General features: G+C 37.1%; 1 protein-coding gene across 5 annotated transcripts in view; it reads left to right on the top strand.

Moving 5' to 3' along the window:
- Positions 1 to 21,166, top strand: part of CPQ (carboxypeptidase Q) — a 483,553-nt gene that overhangs the window by 182,127 nt on the left and 280,260 nt on the right. The gene's annotated exons all lie outside the window — the stretch shown is intronic.

The following is a 21,166-nucleotide window of genomic DNA, read 5'->3' as shown; positions in this document are numbered from 1 at the left end:
CTAGTACCAAATAGTTTTCCTAGGAACATGCAGAGGCCTATTAACTCTTTTAGAGATGCTGAGCACACTGAGGGTTTACCTGCTATGTTGCCCTTGCCACTGTGACCCCAGTGCTCTCCTGAGGATACATTTGGTACTTTTACAATGTGTTAGATGATCATGTGCTAGATTATAAAAGTTCAAAAAATTCTCTAAGACACCAAGGGAGTGATGTAAGCACTGAGGAGTCATTCAGTAGAAAAAAACAAATCACTAAGAATAGCATATTTTCAATACAAGAGATCTCGCTCTCCCTCTCGCTCTCCCTCTCTCTCTCTCTTCCTCTCATTTTCCCAGTTGAAAAGCTTAACTATGATTGCTCTGAGAGAATACTGGCCACTGCTTCATAGCTGTGGGACCTGTTCTTTGTTCGTATGACTGATTTTCCCGTGCATGCTATAACATCAGTCCTTTGGATTGTTTGCTCAGTATGTTTGAATACCTTTTGAGATCCTCTCAAGGTCTTTGGCCCGGTAGCCATTTCTTTTCCTGGTAGGGCATGGAGAGTAGTAGTAGGAAGGTAGTCTTTTCTAGGCACTTATTATTGTCAAGCAGTAGGAATGATTGGTGCTGTGAACTTGGGGTGCGCAAATGTGTTCAGCCTATAGGGGCTCCTCCTATTCATAGGGCAAATCTGCTGAGAGTTATCTTGGGTCTCCTTTCACTCCAGGATAGATTTAACCTCTTGGCTGAATAGGTAGGAGGTAGGATAAATCTCAGGCCTCTGGACACTAAACCTAAAATTCTAAAAGAAAATTTCTTACTCTTTTTCCCCTTTGCAGTTGCTTAGTTTTAGGCAACATCCATACACTCTCTTTTGCACTGAAACAAAAAAAACTGTAATGCTTATTTTCCATTCTAATAAATGGATCATCAATGTGCATTTTCTGGTAATAAATACGTGTTTACTTTGAATTAAAATATTTGATATTTTATTAGATATAAATAAATAAATATCCAGTATAATATTGGATATAATGATGTCAGTTTAATTCTTTGAAGTATAGTGAGGGAGGGGTCAGAAGAAAAGCAGGCTCCTCAGGACTCATTCATTTATTCACTCTTCATTAAACAGTTATGAAATCCCTACCAAGCATGAGATCTCGGGCTTTGGACTGGTGATAGGAAATGAATAAGGCTGTGATATTTTTGTTGGTACTCTGACATAAAAATTGTCTAGATTGAATTCTAAGCCAGCATGAGCCTTTTAGAATTTAGAAAATAGAAACCAAACAAAAATACTCGTTAGGAGCAAAATTGTATAACCAGTTGTGTGAGAAAGTACTCTTCTTTTTACCAGTATTTTAGAATCTTATGACTAAGACTAAGCAGAAAATTGGGAAGAACAGTAAAGGGGCAAGAAGTTAATGGAATGGGGACAGAGCTGAGAGGACAAAATTTGAACTGAAGGAGGAAAAGCAACAAGGGTTGAGGAAGGTTGTTTAGGTCACTAGGATTACAAGATCTTCTATTTCCTAATCAGTACATTGTGACCCTGAGGATGTAAAGACATGATGAGGATATCACTGGGGTGTGATAAATTCTTTCCATTCTCACTTCCCTTTGCTAATTTTGGCATCAGAGTTGTTGCAGAGAATATGCTCAACAGGGTATGGAGATACGTCTTAAACAGGTGTGCCTATTCTTAAGCAAACTTGATATGTTCAAATTCCGATTTATTTACTTAACACAAATTAGATGATTATCCCGAATGCCTGGTACCCAGTAGTCCCTACACTGGGGATGCACATGACAAACACATTGGTCCAGCACTCTGGGTGTGAGAAGCCTTGAGGATGGGCAAGCTGGGATATACCCAACCATGTTGTAAAATAGTATATGATTAAGACTTTAAAGAAATGCAAACAAAATATTGTGGATGTTCAGATAGGACAGTACTTCTGGTTGTTGAGGAATTGAGTAGAGGGAGGCAAATAAATTAGAGAAGTTTTCATGAAGGGAAGTGTATTTTAACTGATCACGGGAGAAGATTTGAATGTCAACAACTGATGAATATCAACAGAGATGGAGGATGTGGACATTACTGGTGAGGAAACAGCAGGAAAAAAGCCATAAAGAAGGAGAACTTGTCTGATGACTACCCGTGTGTAATGGGGTAGGGGTAGGGGTGGAGGATGCAGAGAAGCAATGTACTCTGGGGTCACACAGTATAGTTTCATATCCCTTCTTATAAATATGGACTAGACCCATGCTATCTGACCTTTCTGAGTCTCAGACTCCCCATCTTTAAAATGAGGATAATATTATTACAATAATATTTATTTTGCTTTTTTTGTGTGGTTTGATTTTTTTTGGTGAAGATTGGTTATAATCTATGTAAACTTTCTGGCTCTTAATAAATAGCAAATATTATGGCAAATAGGTTGTCTCAATTTTGGGCAATGGTATTAGATAAGACAAAAAAAGTAGTGTATAATCAACTTTTGGATGGCTTTAAGGAGCTAGTTTAAAAATACAGACTTTAATTTATATGTAGGGATAGGGGAGCCATTGAAAATTTTTGACCAGGGAATGATGTGATTTAAGTTTACAATTTAAAATTTTGTACTGATAGCAATGCTGATGCTAGATTCATTGTAGAATAAAATATCAAAGAACAATTAGATAATGGAGAATGGTGTCAGACACTGCTAATCACACCCGAGTATGTGTTCTTTCTTCCTTCACAGTAATAAAATCCCTGATTTTTAGTTGAAAACTTGGCCATCTAGAGTAAAAACTGTATTTCCCAACTTTCCTTGTGGCTAGGTGTAGCTATGAGACTGTGTTCTGGCCAGAAGTATCATGCAACATGCCTAGAAGTTGGCTGGAACACAACCTTTCCTTCCATCACTTTTCTTATGTCACTTAGATAATCTGCTATCTTGGTCTTGGTCTAGTTCTGGCTGCTCATTTGGATCCATGGATTGTCATTACAGCCCTTGACTGAATTTCACCAACTTCTCCATGAGAGAGGATTAAACTATCTTGAAGCCACTGAGACTTTGAGATACTGTTACTTGCAGTAGAATCTAATCCTAGCCAACTCAGAGCTAGGAATGGGAATATGAACAGGAGCTTAGTTTCTAGGATTTCAAGCCAATATCAATAAAGGAAGCAAGCAGGAAGATGATCCTTTTGGCTTGGGGTCCAATCCAGGCAGAGATGTTAGATGATTAGCAACCAGTGTTAGGGGCCTGGAAGAGAGGTTGGAGTGGGGGATTATAGACTTGGAGTGGGAAACAGGCCTCTAAATAGCTCTGATAACTGACCTTATTGGAGGGGATGAAATTTCCAAGGGAGTAGAGTGTAGAAAGAGTGTGAAAAAATAAGTGCAAAAAACCGAAGCCTGACCCTCGGTGAGGTCTCTACCCATGGAGGAGGAAGAAGCAAGAGAGATAGTGAGGTGAGGTAGAGATGCATGGCGATTGTGAGGGGTCAAAGAAAGGATTGAGACTGAATTGGAGAAGCTTATTTCTTTTGCACCTGGCAGGAAATGTGCAAGAAGAAAAGGAATTTCCAGGTTTCCCATAATTAAGAATGTATGGATTATACGTGTTTGTTAATGGATAAAATGTTATTTTATTGAATTTTTCAGGAAGGACTTTGATTCCAGACCATAGAGTTATTTTCTGCTGTTAAGAGCTTTGGTTAGGCTCTTCTTGGTGAGCAGGTGCATACCAAAGTATCTCAATGAGAGAATTACCAAAGAATTCCACAGAGGATGGATGGTCTTGGTTAGAAAGTCACTTAATGGTTTTAAAGCTGTGAGTAGATGATCATGCTGCTTAAACAACAGACCATGAAGATTGAGAACTCATGAATGGTTTTGGTATTAGCATCAAATAAAATTAATAAGAAATTAGATTTGACACGTTATAATAGCATGCATAATTATCTTTGGACTTAGTGATGACAGGTCATCTAGTAATGGGCCATAAGTGGTAATACTCAGTATTACTTTTGCCTGAACATATGCCAGAAATTTATGGGGAGAGCTGTAAGAGGGAATAATGAGAAATATGAGGGAAAGGAAGGTTTGCGCTAAGAGGAAGGATGGGGAGGAGGAGGGCACTGTTCCTTCCTCTTCCGCTTCCTAACTAGCTTATTCTAGAGCTGGAGGCCTAAAGTGACTTGCCCCCAGTTGAGCACCTAGGATGTCAACCAGCACCAGTCCTCACCCTCCAGGGCCAGCAAATCTGCCAGCAGTATTCTCTCATTTAGAAAAGATGAAAGATATCGCTATCTGTGGTTCCCTGATTTCCTGAGATGTCTTCAAGACTTTATGCATGGGTCAACCCAAAACTTTTCTGCTCCCTGCCAACAGGAGAGGAAGAGGCTGCAGACCTTCAGTGATTATAGTTATCCACACTCATCAGGAGTTTAAAGGGGCAGGTCTGTGTTTATAAAGGTTACAGGTATCTTGGACAGGGTGTTGACCTGAGCAGCAGTATACAAAAACAGTTACGTCTTCCATGTTTTCAAAGATGAAACAATGCAGAGTGTAGGACCATAAGAAACTCCAAAGAGTCACAAACCATGATAACAAAATAACATTTGCTGTCATATCTTCCAAACCGAGAGGAGTGCTTAAAATATTTGCTGGATGAATTTTGGGTAAATATTCTTATTTCCATAATATTTAAAACTTCATCCTAAATGTAACCTGTGCTCTGTATTTTCAAACATAAGGAAAGGAACACTAATAGCAAATTGGAGGAATGGGATGGGGGATGAGGCATAGCATGGGGAGAGGAGTGAGAGATAGCATGTGTTCTCCATAAAATATTCATTGTAGGTACTGGCAAAATCTTGGTTCACATTTCAGTTCCTTTAATACTTTTTTTTTAATGCCTATTTTTGAGAGAGAGAGAGAGAGAGAGAGAGAGAGCGAGCACGCATGTGAGCAGGGAAGGGGCAGAAAGAGGGAGACAGAGGATTAGAAGCGGGCTCTGTGCTGACAGCAGGGAATCCAATATGGTTACCATGAGATCATGACCTGAGCCAAAGTTCGATGCTTAACTGGACTGAACCACCCAGGGGCCCCAGATTTTGGTTCCTTTGATTGCTAATTGTGTGATATAGGGCAAATTACTTAAATTTGAGCCAAAAGTGTCTTAATTTTTAAAATATGAGTAACAATGCCTACCTTTTATGATTTTGTAAAAGTAAAGAAGTTTTATGAGAATCTTCTTAGTAAATTCTAAGTGACAATGCAAATGTTGGACGTTATTATTGATACTAATAGCAATAGTAATAACAATTGTAGCAGTGCCAGGGAGTGGGGTCTGTGGAGGAAGGCACGAGTGGAATGCTTCTGTGGAATATATGGGCTTTGGGCTTCTGGATGTATAGGAAGGGGGGGGTGGCTCCAAACAGTAGAATAATAATGGTGGCTGCTATTTTAAATTACAGTGTGCCAGGCATCCTGTATAAGCTGTTTTACAGACTCACCAACACGCTGAGCTAGATATTATCTCCATTTACAAATGAGAAATCTGAGGCTGAGCCTGGTTATGAAAGCTACTCTATAGATCATACTGTTATTGTCAAAAATGGATTTGACCCCTGGTTTCTCTAGTTCATATGGTGACTATACCTCTCCAGAATTCAACAGAGAATCAACACTTCCTTGAATGACAGCTGAGTCACGTTGAATACTTCAAAAGGCCAGCCCTCCTACTCAGACCCTGTGAGTCAGCCTGGACTAGAGAGGCAGGTATGGAGAGTAAGGCACCGTGGTAAACTGGCTCTGTCTTGGGGGAGAACAGAGGAGGAGGCTTTGCTTAGCTTTGACTTAGTTTTGAGCAGCACATAGATGATGTGCTGAGATACCCAGGTGTCTCTTTCCTTGACAAGTGCATGCAAAAGGAGCCCAGTGGGACCCTTTCTGGTGTTTGTGGTCGATATGCTACCTGTGGAGGGTGGCCATTTATTGAATTCCTATTCCACTCAACTTCAGTTCATTTGACTTTGGAGGAGCTGCAACATGCCCTTGCCTCTTAATCTGGGCTTTCTCTGGAGTTGCTGTGTGACTGATTCTTTGTCAGACTTAGTTAGAAATTCAGATGATATCGATTTTAAATATATCCATGGAGTTTGAGAACAGTTACTGCACAGACGAGAAAGAGAGGTTAAATCTTTCCTAAACTTAAGTTGTCTGTGTTAAACTCATCATCTACTAGTAATGGACATGATTATGGAAATAATAACTTATATCTTATTCATCCATCCGTCAAACATTTATTAAAAGCCTACCATGTATTAGTGTGCATACAAAGTGCTAGGCATATAGAGATAAATATATGAACAATGCTTGTTCTAGAGTAGGATGGAGAGCCTGAGGGTGGTATTCGGGTTTGTTGGGGAAATACGTGCTCAGCAAGCTTTTGCAAATGTGTGAAATTTTTTTTTCCTTAGAGGACAGGAATTGCATTTGTTTTGCTCACAGATATAGCATATCTTCACAGAATCTAGCACAGAAAATGGCTCAAGAACCCAAGACGTTTTGTGAGTTGACTTAATATTTCAAATATTAGATTATTATAACGTATTATTGATGTTTCCACCTACATGATCAAGTGGCCAGAATGAGTTCATTCAACGCTCAAGTCCTTTTTGCCCCTTTTAGTGAGCTGGAAATTTTGGTTGCCAAAGTCAACCTGGTAGCCAAATGTTTAAATTTTGGTAATTAATGATTGCACTTAGTCACAGGTTTGATGAGTGATTTATTTTTAATAAAAGCAGAAGGTTCATGACAAGCTCAGCAAATCTGTTGGCAGTTTTAAGGCATTACACCAGGTTGCTTAGGAAAAATTCCCAGCAAATGATACCTATTAGATTATATAATATTCTTGCAAGGCAACTAAGAAAATAATTTTTAAAATTATGTCTCTTTTACTATTTAAAAGCGGAAATTACCTGAAAAGGGAAAAAAATTGTGGGGAATTGATTAGATATTTGATGATTTTTTTTTGTAATTCAAAGGAGTAGTAGATTTTGATTTCTCCCAAAAGTTAAACCGTAGTTCTAAAAGTGGAAATAATAGTTTCCATTTGATTACTAAATATTTTAGAGTTGGCTTACCCATTTTTTTATGATTTTAGTTACCCCTTCCTTTTAAAATTCAAACTCTAAATTTAAGGCTATACCTCAATAGAGTGTTTATGAAGTGGGTTAAAGCTTAGGGAATGTTCCAGTGCAATCTAAAACCACACCAAGTACCAGAGGTTTTATGTTTGAAAAGTGTTCTAATCAGTGATGGATTTGGAATTATTGCCAGGTGATTCTTGAATCTTTAGGCCTAGGCCTTATGAATACATTATCCAGATGTTTATAAAATGCCATTCTACTAATGTCCTGTTTATACTTTGACTTTGTGGTAAAGAAATACATTTGCCTACTTCAAAGTACCAGATGAAACTATTTTACATCGACTAAATATTATACTTGAGCTGTTCAACAGCCCTTCACCCTCACTTCCTCTGCCTTAAAGGGACTTATTCCCTATCATCACCTATTTTCTCTATGACATATGACAGGAATGCAGCCTGTTTTGTGGAATTTTGTGTGAATACTAAGTCCTTGGTAATGTTTCTTATTCCTTTACTAGCTTTTCTACTTTCCCCCAAATGTATTGTCTCTTGGAAATAAAAGTTTCATTTCTCAATTTTTAAAGCCAGATTACTAATTGAAACTATTCAATATGAATGCAGGAACACCCACTAATTCCTCAAAACCCAGCAGCAGAATCTAATCCTTTGAAAAATCTGTCTGCTTTACTTATCACTATTAATCAGTTTAAGATGACTTAGAAAGGTATATTGGGAGAAAGAAATAGAAAAGAAAGAGGAGAATGAAACAATATTAAAGCTGACATTTTATATTCAGGTTGGGAAGGTAAAAAAGAAAAAAAACCTTCTTTTACTTTTTCATATATTTTTTGAGTAGTTTTGCCGCATAAATTTACATATATACTATTGGGCTTGGCATATATACACAATTTTGAGACACGTTTTAACCATTTTCTGTGTCATTACATATTCTTCAAAATATGGTGATTAATGGCTGCAGAGGTATTCGTGATGACTTTACCATCCTTTATTTGATCTTTCCTATTTTTCTATGGTGCCTAATCTCAGTCCCGTGGTGATTCACATCCACCCTTGGTCTTCACTGAGCCCCTCTCGGCTCACTATTATTAATTAGTCCTGGTCACCAAACAATTCTGGCTCTTCATTTTCTACACATAAAAGAGCACTGCGCTTTCTGGCACCATTGGGTTTTGGTGAGACGTGTGACTTTTTCTAGCCAAGGAGATGTAAGCAGAGTACTAATTATTGACGAGAGATCTTCCAGAGTGCTTTGCCCCCTGCCACAGTAAGCAGCAGCGTCTGGAGAGCTGGCTACTCCATGAGCCTGAATCCCAGAGTGAGGGAGAGGCCGAGGTGAGCACCCGAAGAACTGGGATGGATAGGTAATGTGAACATAAAATAAAGCTTTATCTTGGGAGTTCCAGTCAAAGATGGCAAAAAGGAGGCTCCTAAACTCATCTTCTTCCACATACACACCGAATCAGCAGCTACTCATGGAGCAGTTCCTTCTGAAAGAAATTCAAAAACTAGCTTAGTGACTCCTACAGATCAGACAAACAAGAAAACACCCTCACTGAAATTGGTAGAAAAGACTAAGACACATTCTGCCTATAGACCTCAACTCTAGTAGAGTGTATGTGGTTGGAAGGTATTTCACAACAACCAGCTTTTTCCTGAGGAGCAAAGTGTTTGTACCCAACACCTTTTGTACCCAGCTTTTAAGACTTCCACCTGAGGGACAGGCCCTCATAACATCTGCCACTGAAAGCCAACATGACTTCTGTACAGGAGACAAAGAAAAGCAAAGACAAAGTTCTGAAAGGGCTTGTGAGGACTCACTGTGGCTATCCACCTCAGCCTCAGCACAGCGGGAGTAGATAGAAATACTTAACATCTCAGTATTTCCCTGAGAATCCTATTTGTATATTTTAAAAGCTCCTGCCTGATCCAGGCTTCTAAAGTATATGTCTAGGGGTTGACTGCAATCCTCCCCAGAGACTGATGAAGCAGGAGACACCGTCTTTGTGTTCTTCCTCTGGCCTACTCCACATGGCTGTTGTCTCCCTGGAAGCTGCATGTGCACACATCTGGCACCTCAGCTTTTGTCGCTGCCACCCAGAGGATACACCCTGGGATTGCCTGGCTCTAGTGGCCAGTAGGACCTGATTTTTTTTTAATTAGAAAAAAATGAATCCCAGTACAGCTAACATACAATGTTGTATTAACTTCAGGTGTACAATATTGTGATTCAACAAGTTTACACATTACTCAGTGCTCATCACGATAAGAGTATTCTTAATCCCTTTCACCTATTTCACTTAACACCCTTCCTACCTCCCCTCTGGTAACCATCTGTTAAGTCTCTATAATTAAGAGTCTGTTTTTTGGTTTGTCTCTTTTTTTCTTTGTCCATTTGTTTTGCTTCTTAAATTTCACATGAGTGAAATCATTTGGTGTCTGTCTTTTTCTGACTGACTTATTTCACTTACCATTGTACTCCCTAGCTCTATCTGTATTTTTGCAGATGGCAAGATTTTATTCTTTTTTATGCTGAGTAATATTCCGTTGTATAGATATACCACATCTTTACCCATTCATCTATTGATGAACACTTGGGCTGCTTCCACAATTTGGCTATTGTAAATAATTTTGCAGTAAACACAAGGGTACATATATTTTTCCGAATTAGTGTTTTTTTCTTCTTTTTATTCTTCGGTTAAAAATCCAGTAGTTGGAACACTGGATCATAGGGTAATTCTCTTCTTAATTTTTTGAGGAAACTCCGTACTGTTTTACACAGTGGCTGCACCAGTTTGCATTCCCACCAATAGTGCAGGAGGGTTCCTTTTTCTCTACATCCTTACCAAGACTTGTTTTTTGTGTTTTTGATTTTGGCCATTCTGATAGGTGTGAAGTGATATCTCATTGTGGTTTTGATTTGCATTTCCCTGATGATTAGTGATGTTGAGCATCTTTTCATTTGTCTTTTGGCCATCTGTATGTCTTCTTTGGAGAAGTGTCTTCTCACAGCCTCTCCCATTTTTTATTTGGATTATTTGGGGTATTTTTGGTGTTGAGTTGTGTAAAATCTTTATATGTTTTGGATATTACCCTTTATTGGATATGTCATTTGCAAATATCTGCTCCCATTCAGTAGGTTGTCTTTTGGTTTTGTTGTTTCCTTTGCTGTGGAGAAGCTTTTTATTTTGATGTAATCCCAATCATTTTTTTTTTTGCTTTTATTTCCCTTATCTTAAGAGACATATCTAGAAAAATGTTGCTATGGCCAGTGTCAGAGATATTACTGCCTGTGCTCTCTGCTAGGATTTTTATAATTTCAGGTCTCACATTTAGGTCCTCAATCCATTTTGAATTTATTTTTGTGCATGGTGTAAGAAAATAGTCCAATTTCATTCTTTTGAATGTAGCTGTCCAGTCTTCCCAATATCATTTGTTGAAGAGATTCATTTTCCCATTGCATATTCTAGCATTGTTTGTCAAAGATTAATTGACCATTTAATTTTGCATCTATTTCTGGATTCTATTCTGTTCCATTGATCTATGTATCTATTTTTGTGCCAATACCATACTGTTTTGATTACTACACCTTTGCAATTTAACTTGAAATCTGGAATTGTGATACTTCCAGCTTTGTTCTTCTTTTTAAGATTGCTTTGGCTATTTGGGGTCTTTTGTGGTTCCATACAGACTTTAGGATTATTTCTTCTAGTTCTGTGAAAAATGCTGTTGGTGTGATAGGCTGTGATTGATAGGGATTGCATTAAATTTGGAAACTGCTTTTACATTTTAACAATATTTGTTCTTTATTTTTGTAATGTTCATTATTTATTTTGAGAGAGAGAGAGAAAGAGAGAGAGAGCCAGCATGCATGAGCCAGGGAGGGTCAGAGACAGAGAGACAGAGAATCCCACAGAGTCCAACGTGGGCTCAATCCCATGACCTTGGGATCACAACCTGAGCCTAAATCAAAGTCACATGCTCATTTGATTGAGTCACTCAGGTGCCCCAACAATATTTGTTCTTTCAATCCATGAGCATGAAATTATTTTTTTAATTTTTTAAATGTTTATTTATTTTTGAGAGAGACTGTGTGCGCGCGCGTGTGTGTGTGTGTGTGTGTGTGTGTGTGTGTGAGCAAGGGAGGGGAAAAGAGAGAGGGAGACACAGAATGCAAAGCAGACTTTAGGTTTTGAGCTGTCAGCACAGAGCCCGATGTGGGAGTCAAACTCACTAACGGTGAGATCATGACCTGAGCGAAATTTGGACACAACCCACTGAGCCACCCAGGTGCCCTGCATGTAATATTTTTCCATTTGTTTGTATCGTCTTTAATTTCTTTCATTGGTGTTTTATAGTTCTCAGAGTATAGGCCTTTCACCTCCTTGGTTAAGTTTATTCCTAGATATTTTATTATTTTTGGTGCTGTTTATAAATAGAATTGTTTTCTTACTTTTTCTTTCTTCTGCTTTATTATTAGTGTATAGAAATGCAATGAATTTCTGTATATCAATTTTATATCCTGCAACCTTACTGAATGCATTGATCAGCTCTAGTAGTTTTTTGGTGGGGTCTTTAGAGTTTTCTATATCTAGGATCATGTCATGTGAAAATAGTGCAAATTTTATTTCTTTTTTACTAATTTGGTTATGTTTTATTTCTTTTTATTGTCTAATTGCTATAGCTAAAACTTCCGGTACTATGTTTAATAAGAACATAGTGAGAGTGGACATCCTTGTCTTGTTCCTGACCTCAGGAAAAGCTCTCAGATTTTCACCATTGAGTATGATGTTGACTTTGTCAAATGCTTTTCTGCATGTGTTGAAATAATTATATGGTTTTAACCCTTTCTTTTGGTGTTGTGATGTATCGCATTGATTGATTTGCAAATATTGACCACATGCACCTTTGTATCCCAGGAATAAATCCCACTTGATCATGGCAAATGATTTTTTTCATGTATTGTTGGTTTCAATTTTCAAATATTTTATTGAGGATTTTCACATCTATATTTATCAGAGATATTGGCATGTAGTTCTTTTTCTGGTAGTGTCTTTATTTGGTTTGGTATCAGGGTAATGCTGGCCTCATAGAATGAATTTGGAAGCTTTCCTTCCTCTTCTATTTTTTGGAATAATTTGAGAAGAATACATATTAACTGTTGTTTAAATTTTTGGTTGAATTCACCTGTGAAGTCTTCTGGTCCTGGACTTTCGTTTGCTGTGAGTTTTTGATTTCTGAGTCAATTTCATTGCTGGTAATTTGTCTGTTCAAATTTTCTATTTCTTCTTTTTTCTTTATTCTGAGAGAGACAGAGAGGGAGAGAGAGAGAATCCCAAGCAGGCTCCCTGCTGTCAGCACAGAGCCTGCCACAGGGCTTAATCCCACAAATTGTGGGATCATGACCTCAGCCCAGATCAAGAGTTGGACACTCAACTGACTGAGACACCCAGGTGCCCCTCTAGTTCCTCTTGATTCAATTTTTGGAGGATATATGTTTCTAGGAATTTATTCATTTTTTCTAGATTGTCCAATTTGTTGACATATAATTTTCATATTTTCTCATAATCCTTTATATTTCTGTGGTGTTGGTTGTTATTTATCTTCTTTATATATGTATAATAAAGAAAAAAATTATATATATTTATATCTATATAAAATATAGATATATTTTAAGTTTGTTTATTTATTTTGAAAGAGAGGGGGGAGAGGTAGAGACAGAGGTCAAAAGAGAATCTCAAGCAGGCTCCACACTGCCATGGAGCTCGATCGTATGACTGAGATCATTACCTGAGCCCAGATCAAGAGTTGGACATTCAACTGACTGAGCCACCCAGGTGCCCTCCTATTTCATTTAGGATTTTGTTTATTTGAGTCCTCTGTCTGTCTTTCTATTTTTTTTTCCTGATGAGTCTGGCTAAAGGTCTATCTACTTTGTTGATCTTTTCACAGAAAAGCTCCTGGTTTCTGGATCTGTTCTGTTGTTTGTTTGTTTTTAACTTCTATTTTTGCAGGACCTGCTTTTGCCACAGAACTTTGGCAAACAAAGAAACAGTTCTTACTCAGTGATCTCCTCAGGGCTAAATACATAGATAGCAGATACAAAAACTTATCTACTGGTCTTTCCCAGGAGTAAGTCTATTTGAGTATTTGAAAAGCTACTGTCTGAGAGCCTAAATTCTGATCAACCTGCATATAGATGATAACTGAGATCCTCCTTTTGGAATATTGACAAGTCTTAGCACATCCTCAACTACTGTGAGCCACTATGAATAAAGATGGCAGCATGGACATTCACAAAGTTTTGAGAGACAACCAAAAGTTCAGCCCAGGCTAAATGATAAGATTCACCTCCTACATGAGACCACTCCCTCAAAACTGGGAGAGGTAGCTCTTTGATCTAAAGTGCAGAAACCTATGAAGAGTGGTAAGAAAAATGAAGAAACAGAATATATTCCAAACAAAAGAACAAGATAAAACAGACCTTAATGAAATGTTGATGTATGATTTACCTGATACTGAATTGAAAACAATGGTCATTAAGATGCTTATGTGAGGTCTGGAGAACAATGCATGAACAAAGTGAGAATTTCAACACAAAGATAGAGAATATAAGAAAATACCAAACAGAAGTCACAGATACAGAAGGTAGAATAACTGCACTGAAAATTTTAAAGAGAAGTTTAATATCAGATAGGTCAAGCAGAAAAAAGGGTCAGGGAACTTCAAGACATGGTAGTGGAATTCATTCAGTCAGAGATGCAAAAAAAAAAAAAAGTGAATGAAAAAGACTTAAGATGGCTTAAAGGACATATGGGATACTATCAAGAGGACCAGTATTCTCATTATAGAGGTCCCAGATGCAGAAGAAAGAGAGAAAGGTGCATAAAGCTTATTCAAAGAAATAATGGCTGAAAATTCCCTAACCAGAGGAAGGAAACGGACATTTGCATCCAGGAAGCCCAGAGAGTTGCTCTGTAGAATAAGAATCCAAAGAGACCCACAATGGGACACATTATAATTAACATATCAAAAGTTAAAGTCAAGAAAAAAACAGCTTGTTATGTATAAGGCAACACCAATAAGACTATCAGCAGACTTTTCAGCAGAATCTTTGCAGGCAATAAGGGAATAATGTATAATTAGAATTTGTGAAGAGAGAAGAATTTAAATGTTCTTACCAAACCAACCAAAACCAAAACAAAAAAATGATGAGTATGTGAGGTAATGGATGTGTTAATTAACTAGATGAAGAGAATACTTTCACATTTGTCAATTATATCTTGAAGCTGAAATAAAAAAAAACGTGTTATTTAAGGAATAGAATCATAGGGGCTGTTTGTTATCATAGTATAATTTCACCTATCTTGGCTGATGCACTGATCATATTTAAATGAATCTGGGGAATCTGGCTTAGACCTTGTAGTCATCAAGTGGACCCACACTCACCTTCATTTTCATGAATTATGTGCCAGATCATGATATGCACCCTCAGATTCTCAAACAATGGGGAATATTTCCCCCACCCATCTATTTTCAAAGTATTTCTTTAGCTGACTTCAGGCATATTTGATAACTCATATCACATACAAATACAAGCATTCATACTTCATTCTCACAATATTTATGATTGATTAGCCTTGTCCATATTTTTCTGTTGCTCTGACAAATATCAATAGCATCTTTAAGATAAAGGCTTTTTAAAGTCCAAACTTTAGAGTTGTATAAAGAGAAGAAAATTCAAAAGAGAAAAAATGCTGTCATTTCTCCTGCCATCTAAACTTATTTCTGTGATCCTATATTTCTTTCTTTTCTTTGTGCATATAACTTTATATTGCTTGTCATAGTTTACAAAGAATTTGTCATTTTCTCTATATTGTCAAAAATTTCATATTGTTTTCTAGATTTCATAATTAACATTTTAATGGCTACAAATACTCCACTGAAATTGAATAACATAATTTATTCCACAATTTCCTTATTGAGCTTTTAGGCTGCTCCTATTTTTAAAAAGAGTTGCTGTTAGAATAAATCATTTTAAACAAATATGCTAGACCACATACATCTAATCAACATTACTGTGTAAGTACCTTCTAAGTCTAAACATATATTCTAACACAGGTGTCATTGATGTAAACATCTCTGATACTTCTTTTTTGAGATTGTCTTTAAAGCCAATTGATAAAGCTACACATTTAACAGTCATTTCCCAGCCAACTAGTTTTCAACAAAGCAGGAAAGAGTATCCAGTGGAAAAAAGACAGTCTCTTCAGCAAATGGTGCTGGGAAAACTGGGCAATGACATGAAGAAGAATGAAACTAGACCACTTTCTTACACCATACACAAAAATAAATTCAAAATGGATGAAAGACCTAAATATGAAACAGGAAACCATCAAAATCCTAGAGGAGAAAACAGGCAGTAACCTCTTTGACCTTGGCCACAGCAATTTCTTACTAGACATGTCTCCCAAGGCAAGGGAAATAAAAGCAAAAATGAACTCTTGGGATCTCATCAAGAAAAAAAGCTTCTATACAGTGAAGGAAACAATCAACAAAACTAAAAAGCAACCAACGGAATGAGAGAAGATATTTGCAAATAACATATCTAATAACGGGTTATTATCCAAAGTCTATAAAGAGGTTATCAAACTCACCACCCCCCAAATAATAATAATCCAGTGAAGAAATGTGCAGAAGACATGAATAGATACTTTACTAAAGAAGACATCCAGATGGCTAACAGACACATGAAAAGATGGTAACATTACTCATCATCAGAGAAATACAAATCAAAACCAAAATGAGATACCACCTCACACCTGTCAGAATGGCTAAAATTAACAACTCAGGAAACAACAGATGTTGGTGAGGATGCAAAGAAATGGGAACCCTTTTGCCCTGTTGGTGGGAATGGAAACTGGTGTAACCACTCTGGAGAACAATATAGAGGTTCCTCAAAAAATTATAAATAGAATTACCCTATGACCCAGCAATTGCACAACTAGGTATTTACTCAAAGGATACTAGTGTGGTGTTTCAAAAGGGCACATGCACCCCAGTGTTCATAGTAGCGCTATCAACAATAGCCAAATTATGGAAAGAGCCCAAATGTGAATTGATAAAGAAGATGTGGTACTTATATACAATGGAATATTACTTGGTGATCAAAATGAATGAAATCTTGCCATTTGCAACAACATGTATGGAATTAAGGTGTATTATGCTAAGTGAAATAAGTAAGTCAGAGAGACAAATATCATACGATTTCACTCCTATGTGGAATCTAAGAAACAAAGCAGCCAGACATAGGAGAAAGGAAGGAAAACCAAGATAAAAACAGAGGGAGGCAAACCATAAGAGATTCTTAAGTACAGACAATAAACTGAGGGTTGCTGGAAGGGAGGTAGGGAGGTGGGTCGAGGGATGGGCTAAATGGGTGATGGGCATAAGGAGGGCACTTGTTGGGATGAGCACTGGCTGTTGTATGTAAGTGATGAATCACTGGGTTCTACCCCTGAAACCAATACTACACTGTATCTTTACTTACATATTTATTTAACTTGAATTTAAATAAATAAATTTTTAAAAAGTTATTTTAGTCTTTTGTATCTTGGTTTTGGACTCTACATCATTTGTTCTTTTGTTCATATTTTGGCTGTCTCCAAAAATCAATTCTAATTTTAAAGTACCTAATTTTACCTCCATTTTGACTATTTGGAAGGCTGCCAAAATGTTCTGAAGGCAATTTTAGAGGGAAAAGTTCCAAAAATATTTAGAGCAATGGGAAATTACTGCAATAACTGTGCAGCCTCCTGCAGTGATAGCTTTGGAGAGCTAACACTCCTTTCGTTATGTGGATTTGGGTAGGTCTGTTACTATATTCATTAAGTCCATAACTCTGTAGTCAACTCTTCATGAGAAGACTATCATCCCAAATAATCTCGCTTCCTTGAGAGCAGGGGTGATTCTTTCACAGAACCTGTATTCATGCCTTACAGATAGTACATACCTGTTATATATTTGTCATAGGTCTCTAGCAATGAATAATCTGTCTAGAATACACTTTTTCCATTGGCAAGCACCTACTTTTGAATAAACTCTTCTGGTGAAGGCTTGAACTCTCTAACACTGGGACCAACAACATCTGCATCACCTGGGAATTTGTTAGAAATGCATATTACTTGGCCCCACTCTGCAACTCCTGAATCAGAAATTCTGGATGTTAGACACGATGATCTGTGCTTTATCAAAACCTCCATGTGATTCTGATACATAATACATGATCAAGAAATAGTAAAGTTTGGAAAAAACTAGAAATAAAGTTCCTGGAGATAATAGTATGATGGGAGAAAGTTGATGTCAGAGGCCATAGGTTATAAAACTCAGTGTGTTCTGAGTACATATTCTGGACTAAAAATTGTGCTATAACACTGGGTACGTAAAAGCAAAAGAAAAAGATAATGTCTTTGTTTTCATAGAGTTTGTGGTCTAGGATAGGTAAAGGATGAGTAATAGATTAAAATATATAGATACAATGCTCTGTGATACTTCAGTATAGAAGCATGTAAATATGGGTGGTGATGATCATAAGTACCATTTATAAGCCACAAGTTATCTGTCAGGCACAGTGCAGTGCTTTCCATCACAATATATCATTTTCTCAGTCTGGCCATTAGAAGGAATATAAATATTAAGAGGTTCTATGTGGCTTGAATAGGTTCCCTTGAATCTGGAAAGAAAATCTTAGTCTCAACATTCACTTTTCCTTGCCCAGAGCACTTGAGCCATTCATGAACTCTGCGTTTGTCAGTTCCCTTCAGAAATGGGTATATGAGCACCTATCTCAGAATTGATTTGCAGATTAAATAAGGTAATGTATGAAGTTGCTTAGCTCAGTATGTCCTAAATATTCAATAGATAGTAATGTCTTTATTTCTGTTGACAGTAATCATCAACATTACCACTACCAATATCATCAAAATCGTTATTATTTTTATTAGAGTGGTAAGTGGCAATATAATATAAATTCTATATGAGTTAAGAAGACAGACTGAAGCCAGACTGCCAGAGTTCAATTCTGGCTTTGTCAGCCTCTAGCCATGAGACCATGGCTTATCCTCTCTGTACTTCAATTTCCTTAACTCTAAGGTGGGGGCCTTGAGTGCTTACTTCATAGGGTTGTAGTGACTGGTAAATGAATTAATGCATGTCAAACACCTGGAACATGACCAGCCCTGTAGTGTATGCTCAGTAAGTGCTGGCTGGTATTATCATTAATTTGGGGGGGAATGTGCCATGGACTGCTCTCTCAGAGAGTTTAACTTCTCTCTATGGTATGTTGTGATTTTGATGGAAAGGTTTATGTTTTAGGGGACTTTGGAATAAAAATATCACTATTCCTTAATTCTGTAGGCATTAAGGTTCCACTACTTAAGTAAAAGCCTTTTTGTGGTGCCTAAAAATAAGGGGGGGGGGGAATAATACCAAAATAAAGCTTAAAAAAGGCCAAGGGGAAGAAAATTTTAAATCAAAGGGCAGGACATCCATTTTTACTTTATGGAAATGTATTATTTAAGCAAATTTACTGATAATGATGCACAGATGCTGTTTGTAGACACGATTTTCTTCCTTTGAAGTAACTGAGTGCTGATTTCCTATCTGTGCCAGCAGTGTTTTCTGAATTAATTCTGTGCCCCTCTATATCATTGTGGGAAAGAGAGCTTATACAACTTTTCTGAAGATTAGAAGACTAAAAGGTACCTATTGCCTCAGAGGCTGAGAAGATGTACGCAAATGTGAATAAACAGTTAAAACATTACCAGGTGCACAGGAAGAGTCCTTGAACACAAACACGATTGACATCAAGAAAATATTAGCTTTGTAATTCTGCCTGGATGGCACATTGATGGACCAGCACTGCAGAAGGATTCAGCTGCAAGCATTTCATGTAATTGATGGTGGAAGAAAAGAAAATTTCAACAGATATTTTGCTGTTAATTTGCCACAGGTGCTCAAATGACTGTGACCTAGTATGTCAAGGATTCAAAATGCTACTGTGATAGCTTCAGGCTTTGCTTCCAGGTTATTTTACAGACTGTGGCATACATTTTTAAGAATTTAATTCTGTTTATTGGTAATGTTGCAGTTCACGATTACAATCTAACAGGATGAGTGTAGTTTCTCAATCAAGTGGATATTAACTTAATTTATATCACTCAGATTCATGTTCAATTTTTTTATCGTGTGCATTCTGTCTTCAGTTCTTTTATTTTAACTTAACATTATTTCATCTACATGTTTCCAGAGACTGCTTTTGGCCATTTACTTTCCATGCCAGTCTTTCATTTTCTTGCTACCTCTAATGGATTGTTTCTAGATTTTCACATTTATACACAGAGATGCAGGGAACATCTTAATATAAAATTTTTTTCTTATTTTATAATACTGCCAACGAGTTTGTTCTCCAAAGCAGAAGAAACAAAGTAAGAATTTTTATAGTTCTTGCTACATATTGGGAGATCATATTCTAGAAATATTAAACTAATTTAACAGTACCATCAGCATGGAATATGGTATTTATCTTTTGTGACTGCCTTATTTCACTTAGCATAATGCCCTCAATGTTTCATGTTGTAGCATATGTCAGAATTTCCTTCCTTTTTTTTTTTTAATTTTTTTTAACGTTTATTTATTTTTGAGACAGAGAGAGACAGAGCATGAACAGGGGAGGGGCATCAAAAGAAAGAGGGAGACACAGAATCTGAAACAGGCTCCAGGCTCTGAGCTGTCAGCACAGAGCCCGACGCGGGGTTCGATCTCACAGACTGTGAGATCATGACCTGAGCCGAAGTCGGACGCTTAACCAACCAAGCCACCCAGGCGCCCCGAGAATTTCCTTCCTTTTTTAAGGCTGAATAATATTCCATTGCATGTATATACCACAATTTTTTATCCATTTGTCTATTGATGAACACTGGGGTAACTTCCACATTTCAGCTATTGTGAATAATGCTGTTATGAACATGGGTGTACAAATACATCCTTGAGACCATGCTTTTAATTATTTTGGGTATAAGTCCAGAAGTGGAATTGCCAGATCATATGGTTATTCTTTATTTTTTAAGGAACCACCATACTATTTTCCTAAGTGTGTCCATTTTACATTCTCCATTATAGCACACTAGGGCTCTAATTTTTCTACCTTCTCACCAACACTTGTTATTTTCTGTTTTCCTAATAGGTGTGAGGTGGTATCTCATTAGTTTTGATTTGCATTTCCCTAATGATTAGTGATGTTGAGCATCTTCTCATGGGCTTATTGACCACTTGTATATTTTCTTTGTTGAAATATCTATTGAAGTCTTTTCCACTGTTGAATTGGGTTGTCTGGTTTCTGTCATTCAGTTTTGGGAGTTCTGTATTTATTCTGAATGTTAATTCCTTATCAGGGCTATGATTTGCAAGCATTTTCTCCCATTGTGTATATTGCCTTTTTACCTGTTGATGTTGCCTTTTGATGCACGAAATTTTCTAATATTCATGAAATCTAATTTGTCTATTTTGTTGCCTTTACCTTTGATGTCATTTCCAAGAAATCAACGCCAAATCTAATGTCATGAAGCTTTTGCCCTATATTTTTCTTCTAGGAGTTTTATAGTTCTAGATCTTTTATTTAAATCTTTGATCCATTTTGAGTTAATTTTTCTGTATGATGTTAAATAAGAGTCCTACTTCATTCTTTTGCATGTGGATATCCAGTTTTCCCAGCACCATTTGTTGAAAAGTCTGCCCCGTTGAAAGGTCTTTGCACCTGTCAAAACCCCATATATTTGAGGGTTTGTTTCTGGGCTCTCTATTCTATACCATTGGTCTATATGTCTGTGTTTATGCAAGTATAACACTATTTTGCTTGTGGTAGCTTTGTAGTAAGTTTTGGAATTAGGAAGTGTGAGTCTTCCAGATTTGTTCTTCTCTTTCAAGATTACTTTGGCTACTAAGGATCTATTGAGGTG

The sequence above is a fragment of the Acinonyx jubatus genome, chromosome F2 (assembly GCF_027475565.1).
Source record: "Acinonyx jubatus isolate Ajub_Pintada_27869175 chromosome F2, VMU_Ajub_asm_v1.0, whole genome shotgun sequence".
Taxonomy (NCBI): domain Eukaryota; kingdom Metazoa; phylum Chordata; class Mammalia; order Carnivora; family Felidae; genus Acinonyx; species Acinonyx jubatus.
The sequence above is the reverse complement of the archived record's forward strand: the minus strand, read 5'-3'. Positions and strand labels throughout refer to the sequence as shown.